The following is a 7566-nucleotide window of genomic DNA, read 5'->3' as shown; positions in this document are numbered from 1 at the left end:
ATCCACGGTTTTCCAACGAAACCAAAGATGCAACCCGATGCCCTATTTTTCCCAAAACTGTAACATGAAAACCCTGTAATTTTTACCCGTTAGATTTCCCCAAATAAGTAACCAAAACATAAATAGGATGGTGAACCACAGTTCTACCGAATCTGATTTCAAAAATAACTGATATAAACAGAATCCCCTTACCTTTCCCCAAAAATCCAAACACATACTCTACGGCTCCTAAACAGCAAACCGAGTTCCCAAACCTATAAATCACAGTACGATAATCACTTACAATCTTACTCTCTACAGATCTACCAAAACAAAAATGAAAACCGAGCCTTATCTCGATTTTTGGGTCAAAATCCAAAGACCTCAAAATGAAGATCCGTTCCACAGAACACATAGAGAATCCTTCCCCGATTCTCATAGTAACGTCGGATCGTTGATTCTAATGACAAATGGCGAATAAATCTAGAGAGATAGAGAGAGAGTGGAGCTTCGAGTTCTAGAGAGAGAGAGAGAAATTTGGATATCTTAGCCAAGAAGCAAAGAAAAAGATATTTATAGAGCTTTTGACCCAGCCAACTTCGTCGACGAGGCGGCGTTTTCATCGATGAGTCAACGAAGGAAGTTCGTCGACGTAGCGGTGGCCTCGTCGATGAGCCTGAGATTTCAGGTTTTCCCAAAATCTCTAGGTTTCTCCTCATCGATGAACCTCTGCATTTCGTCACCAAACAATAGAAGTGCCTTCGTCGACGAAGCCTGCTCAATTTATTATTTTACCCTTTTCTTATTTATTTATTGCATATCTCACAGGTCGGGTTCTTATAACCTCCCCTCCTTACAAAATTTCGTCCTCGAAATTTGTAATCTCTCATTTACGAACTCATCCACACAACTGAATATACATACTCGACTCTAGGAAGAGTCGGCGACCACTTACAACGCAGCCTCGTCACAATACATCAAATCCTCACTTATGGAGGAGGAATACCGTGGTTACATACATATACTGTCTCGGGAGTTCACAATATCTCACACACTCCCAAAGACTAACCACATATCACAATACAATAGTAGAGTAATACACACATACTCAACTAATTCTACTATCAAAACTACCTCTCAGAACAATTGTGGATACTTACGGCATATCTCCACTTCCAATTCCCAAGAAGCTTCCTTAACCTCATGATTCCGCCACAATACCTTCACTAACAGTATATCCTTGGTATGTAATTTCTGAACTTTACGGTCCAGAACCTGAACGGGTACTTCCTCACACGCTAAAGCATCCCCAATTTCCAAGTTCTCATAACTAATAACATGTGACGGATTCAACACATACCTCTTCAACATGGATACGTGGAATACATCGTGGATCCTCGAGAGCTCTGGGGGTAGTGCAATCCTGTAGGCTACCGGACCTACTCGCTCAAGAATCTCGAATGATCCGATATATCTCGAGCTCAGCTTGCCCTTCTTCACGAATCTCATCACCCACCCCATCGAAGTAATTCTCAGGAATATCTTACCCCCCACCTCGAATTCCAACTCATGGCGGCGAACATTCGCGTAACTCTTTTGCCGACTCTGAGCCGATTTAATCCTATCCCAGATCAAACCCACCTTCTCAAATGCCTTCTGCACGAGTTCAGGTCCTAAAACCCAACGTTCACCAACCTCATCCCAATATAGAGGATGTAACGCCCCCCCAGACCGGCCACGCAAGGCCTGGTGCGTTAAGAGACCGACACGCGTCTCTGATACTATTCACACAGCGGAAATAATAAATATCTTCAACGGAAAATACCACAGTGCTATATTTACATAGATTGATCCATAATAATTACAACCTAATCCTTCATATTATGAATCCAGAATTAATACATATTAAACATAAACTAAATACATATCCGATTTGCTATGTTTAACTCACAAAACTACCCCGCCCTGGAGCTAACTAAGTCCAATCTCCTAGATAACCTGAAAAGATTGAACAATTGACGAGGTGAGACACCTCTCAGTAAGGAAGAAATAGTTTATAATAGTGTGTGGCTGAAGTGTTTATAATACAATTAAAATATCCATCTAAAGTGTACACACAAATCACAAGTAACCCAGTTGTCATACCCATAAACACACAATATCAACGTCATTATCGTCCATTCGCATATTCTCAACCATCATGATTTTATTGTTAATTTCCGAGAATAGGGAAATCTACCCGCCCATACAAGTAGGTTCCCTCTGCTCTAGTGCTAACACCAGGGCACTCACCTTTCTCAGTAAGCCATCGGGATATGTATCCAAGTAAAGACACCGAGAATGGGAAAGATCACCCGCCCATACAATTGGCTTCCCTCTACCCTAACATCCATCAATAATTACCAGAGTACTCGCCTTCCTTAGCAAGCTCTCGGGTGGAATAGTCTACTTTACCAAAAATACTTAATTAATTGAAAGTCGTAACACAACTAACACAATTGCTTCACGAAATTTCCCGCATACACCCATATCATAATTAATCCACACAGAATCAAATCACACAACATCAATGTCCACACATGACTCATCCACATAGGACTAATCAAGTCACACAACATCAATGTCCTCACAGGACTAGTCCACACATGACTATTCAAATCATACAACATCAATGTCCACACAGGACTGGTCCACACAAGACTATTCAAATCACACAGGATCAATGTCCACATAGGACTGCTCAACTACAACATCAACATCCATACAGATTACAAAACAAACACCCCGTTCATGATAAATATGTAAACAACCTCCTCATACCATTGCCAATGTTTACCTCCCAGTATAAACGTCCATATAACGGCCTTCTCATACCACTGCCAACGTTATATGACGGTTATGCCAGGTACGATATAACGACCTCCTCATACCACTACCAACATTATATCGTCATTTACATGAACCACACCACAAATCAATCACAAACCTGACCAATCAACCATCTCCACACAACTACCACAGTATACCCAATCATCCAATATTTTCAACCAAACAATGTTCACAATCCAATCAGTGTAGTCAACCAAACAAGAATTTCAGTCAAATGATACTCACATTCTTGACAATTTCCTCATTCCACTAAGCTCAACAATCATTTAATGATCAAAATGGTTTCAACCACACAATTTTTCCCAATTTAATACTTATATAATTAAAACAGTATTTTCAATATCCGTTTGGTTCAGAAGATTATACCTGTATATGTAGGATTCATACTCGAAACTAATCGTTTATAATTATGAAAAAGCTATTATAAAATATTTCCCCTTACCTAATTCCTGAAAAGCCTCCTAAAATAAGCAATCCTGCACCCGCAGGTTCCCCATTCAATGCCTTGAAAACCACATCTCTCAGAACTAAACTTCAGTATTTTTTCGCATAAAATATTTCCTATAACTAGGGTAAAGCCAAATTTTACATAAAAAACCTTACCTTAGATCTGGGATGAATTCCTAACTAGTCCCTCCGACGATCCACTCCAGTAGATTTGTAGAGAACTCTTCCAGGAGTGTCGTAGTGGCCTTAGATTGTCGAATCGATGGAAATTCGGCCCGAAATCGAAGAGAGAAGGTGGTAGTGCCAAATTTTGGAGAGAGAGAGAGAGAGAGAGAGAAAACATGCAGAGAATTCCCGTAGAAATGAAAGAAATCCACTATTTATACGCAAGGATTCGTCGACGAGACACGTTGATTCATCGACGAGTCTTGTACAAAATTTGGTGATGAAATAGTGAACTCATCGACGAATTTCAGTTCATGAAAAACCCCCTCTCGGTAATTCCTCGTCGACGAAACACGTCGATTCGTTGACGAACGATTGCTACCACCTTTTCAAATTTGTTCTTCCTTCCCTTTCTATCTTTTTTATTATCTTAAATTATTTAAAAATTACCTGGGTTGTTACAAAGGAGACTGACACCTCTGACCATACAGAGCCTCGAACGGTGCCATCTTGATGCTAGCCTGGAAGCTATTGTTATAGGCAAACTCTACTAGTGGCAGAAATTGCATCCAACCACCACCGAAATCTAACACGCAAACTCGTAACATATCCTCCAAGATCTGTATTGTCCTCTCCGATTGTCCATCAGTCCAGGGGTGGAACACTGTACTAAAAGTAAGCTTCATCCCCAGTGCTTCCTGCAAGCTCTTCCAGAATCGAGAAGTAAACCTCGAGTCTCGATTTGACACGATGGACACTGATACCCCGTGTATTCTAACTATCTCATGCATGTATAGGTCTGCTAGCCTACTCAAAGGGTAGCTAACCTTCATTGGTACAAAGTGAGCAAATTTTGTCAACTTGTCCACGATTACCCAAATGGCATTCTGCCCGTGAAGTAGTGGCAGTAATCCAGTAACAAAGTCCATGGAAATGTGCTTCCATTTCCACTCCGAAATAGCTAAGGGCTGCAACGCCCCTGCCGGCCTTTGATGTTCAACTTTCACTTGCTGACACATCAGACACTACTCCATGAACCGAGCAATCTCCCTTTTCATACCACTCCATCAGAAGGATTCACACAAATCCCGATGCATCTTCGTGCTACCAGGATGTACCGTATGCAAAGAACGATGCGCTTCCTCCAGAATCGTCCTCCTGATCTCATTGTCATTTGGAATACACTACCTGGTTCCAAACCTCAACACATTTCCCTTAGAGATGTTAAAATCCGCAGCCAACCCTTACCACACTTTCTCCACAGTCTCAACTAACTCCGCATCACTAGCCTGCGCGGCTTTAATACGCTTAAACAAAGTAGGTTGGATCACCAAGCTAGCAATGAAAGCCCAATGGTCACCAGTCACCAACTCTATGCTAAGGCTTTTCAGATCCTGTCTAATATGATACTAAGCCACAACTGTAGATACTGCCGCATGCTCCGACTTTCGACTCAACGCATCAACTACCACGTTAGCTTTTCTCGGGTGATAACTGATGGTGCAATCATAATATTTGATCAGCTCAAGCCACCTTCTCTGCCTTATGTTCAACTCCTTCTGCATGCAAAAGTACTTGAGGCTTTTGTGGTCAATGAAAATTTTGCATTGAACACCATAGAGGTAGTGTCGCCAAATCTTCAGTGCATAAATTATAGCAGCTAATTCTAGATCATGCGTAGGGTAATTCTTCTCGTATTCCTTGAGTTGTCGAGAAGCATAAGATATTACCTACCCCTTTGCATAAGCACACATCCCAAACCTTTCAGAGACGCATCGTTATAGATCACAAAATTGCCATCCTTAGAAGGAATGGTCAAGACCGGAGCAGTGACCAGTCGCTATTTCAACTCCTGGAAACACTGCTTGCAATTTTTGGTCCAATAAAACTTCACACCCTTCCTGGTCAATCGTGTCAGAGGTCCAAATAACTTAGAGAATCCCTCCACAAACCGATGATAATAACTCGCTAGTCCTAGAAAACTCCAAACCTCCTGCACACTCTTCGGTCTCACCCAGTTGACCACAACTTCAATCTTACTAGGATCAACTGAGATACCGCCCTTAGACACCACATGGAGTAAAAACATGACCTGATTCAACCAGAACCCACATTTTTTCAGCTTGGCATACAACTTCCTCTCTCGTAGAATCTGTAGCACCAACCTTAGATGGTTTTCATGCTCTTTCGAAATCCTCGAGTATACTAGAATGTCGTCGATAAACACCACTACAAACTGGTCCAGGTACTCATGGAAAACCCTGTTCATCAGATCCATGAACACTATTAGAACATTCGTCAACCCAAAAGGCATGACTAAGAACTTGTAGTGGTCATATTTGGTTCGAAAAGCAGTCTTCGCAACATCCTCAGATCTAACCCTCACCTGATGATACCCTGACCGTAGGTTAATCTTCAAAAAGACCTGCATCCCCTGTAGTTAGTCAAAGAGATCATCAATACAAGACAATGGGTAACGGTTCTTCACAGTCACCTTGTTGATCTCACGGTAATCAATGCACATGCGCATCGACTCGTCCTTCTTCTTCACAAACAAAACTGGAACTCCCTAGGGCAAAACACTAGGTCGAATAAAGCTCTTGTCTAGTAATTCCTGCAACTGCTCTTTCAACTCCTGAAGTTCTGCTGGAGCCATCTAGTATGGAGGTTTAGAGATCGGTGCCTTGCTAGGCAGCAACTCTATCACAAACTCCACCTCGTGATCTGGATGTAAACCAGGTAAGTTTTCTGGAAACACATCCGGGAACTCGTTAACCACTCAAATATCCTCGAGCTTTAACTCATCCCATGGTGGTTCTTTCATGCAAGCTAGGTACCCCTGTCATTTGTCTAAGAGTAAATATAATCTATGGCGTCGAACGCACACACGATCCTACAAACTCATACTCCTGCTCCCTAGGAGGTCTGAACACTACTACCATTCCATGATAGTCGATCACAGCATAACCGGAGAATAACCAATCTATCCCTAGTATGATGTCAAAACCAGACATATCGTACACCACAACATTCATCGGTAGCAGCCTTCCTTGAATTTCCACTGGGCAGCCTCCCAACAGCCTCCTACAAGATGTTACACTCCTAGATGGTGTAGCTACAGATAACCCCTTATTCATAACTTGGGTCTCAACCCCCACAGCTTTACGAAGCTCACAGATAGAAAAGAATAGGTTGCATCCGAATCAAATAAAACAACAGCTCTATTTGAAAGCAACAATAAGGTACCTGTCACTACATTCCCTGCACGGTCAGCATCCGTTGGAGTAAGAGAATACACTCTCACTGGAGTTGTGTTCGCTTGGATGGTTCCCCGAGGTATCTGATTGCTACCCTAGTTCGCACTGGATGTAGGCGTGTCTCTCTTTGGTGCGCGACAGTCACGAGCTATGTGGCCTGATTTGCCACAATTGTAACAGTTACCTCCAAATGATTGACATTCACCTTCATGCCATATGTGCCACCTGATACAATGATTGCGTGATTGATCCACCTGAGAACCCTGACGCTCGGTATTCTAGCAGTAACCCGGCCATGGTTCCTCTTCTTCCATGATCCCTGATGAGAACCAGATGACACTGGCCTCTTCTTCGGTTCCTGATCCACCTCATCCTCTCGGATGTCGATCTCGATCACAGTGGCCTTATCCACCAAAACCGAAAACTCACGAATCTGCACCATACCCACTAATCTGCGGATGTATTTCCTCAGGCTCTTCTCGAACCTCTGAGTCTTCTTGTACTCGTTCGAGATCAAGCACGGCGTGAAATAGGATAGCTCTATATACTGAGCAGCATACCCCTGCACCGTCATATCTCCTTATGTCAGAACAGAGAACTCATCCGCCTTAGCATCGCGTGTGGATGCAGGAAGTATCTCTCAAAGAACACTTCCTTGAAGCGGCTCTATGTCATCTCTGCTGGACTGATTCTCTGCTTCTCCAACAGACTCACCACAGTCCACCATCGCCCAACCTCCCCAAACAGTTGGAAGGTAGTGTAGAGGACTCTCTTCTTATCTATCCAGCGTAGGACCTCCAGAATCCTTTCGGTCTTCTCGACCTAGTCC

The sequence above is a fragment of the Malania oleifera genome, chromosome 9, assembly GCF_029873635.1.
Source record: "Malania oleifera isolate guangnan ecotype guangnan chromosome 9, ASM2987363v1, whole genome shotgun sequence".
NCBI lineage: Eukaryota > Viridiplantae > Streptophyta > Magnoliopsida > Santalales > Ximeniaceae > Malania > Malania oleifera.
The sequence above is the reverse complement of the archived record's forward strand: the minus strand, read 5'-3'. Positions refer to the sequence as shown.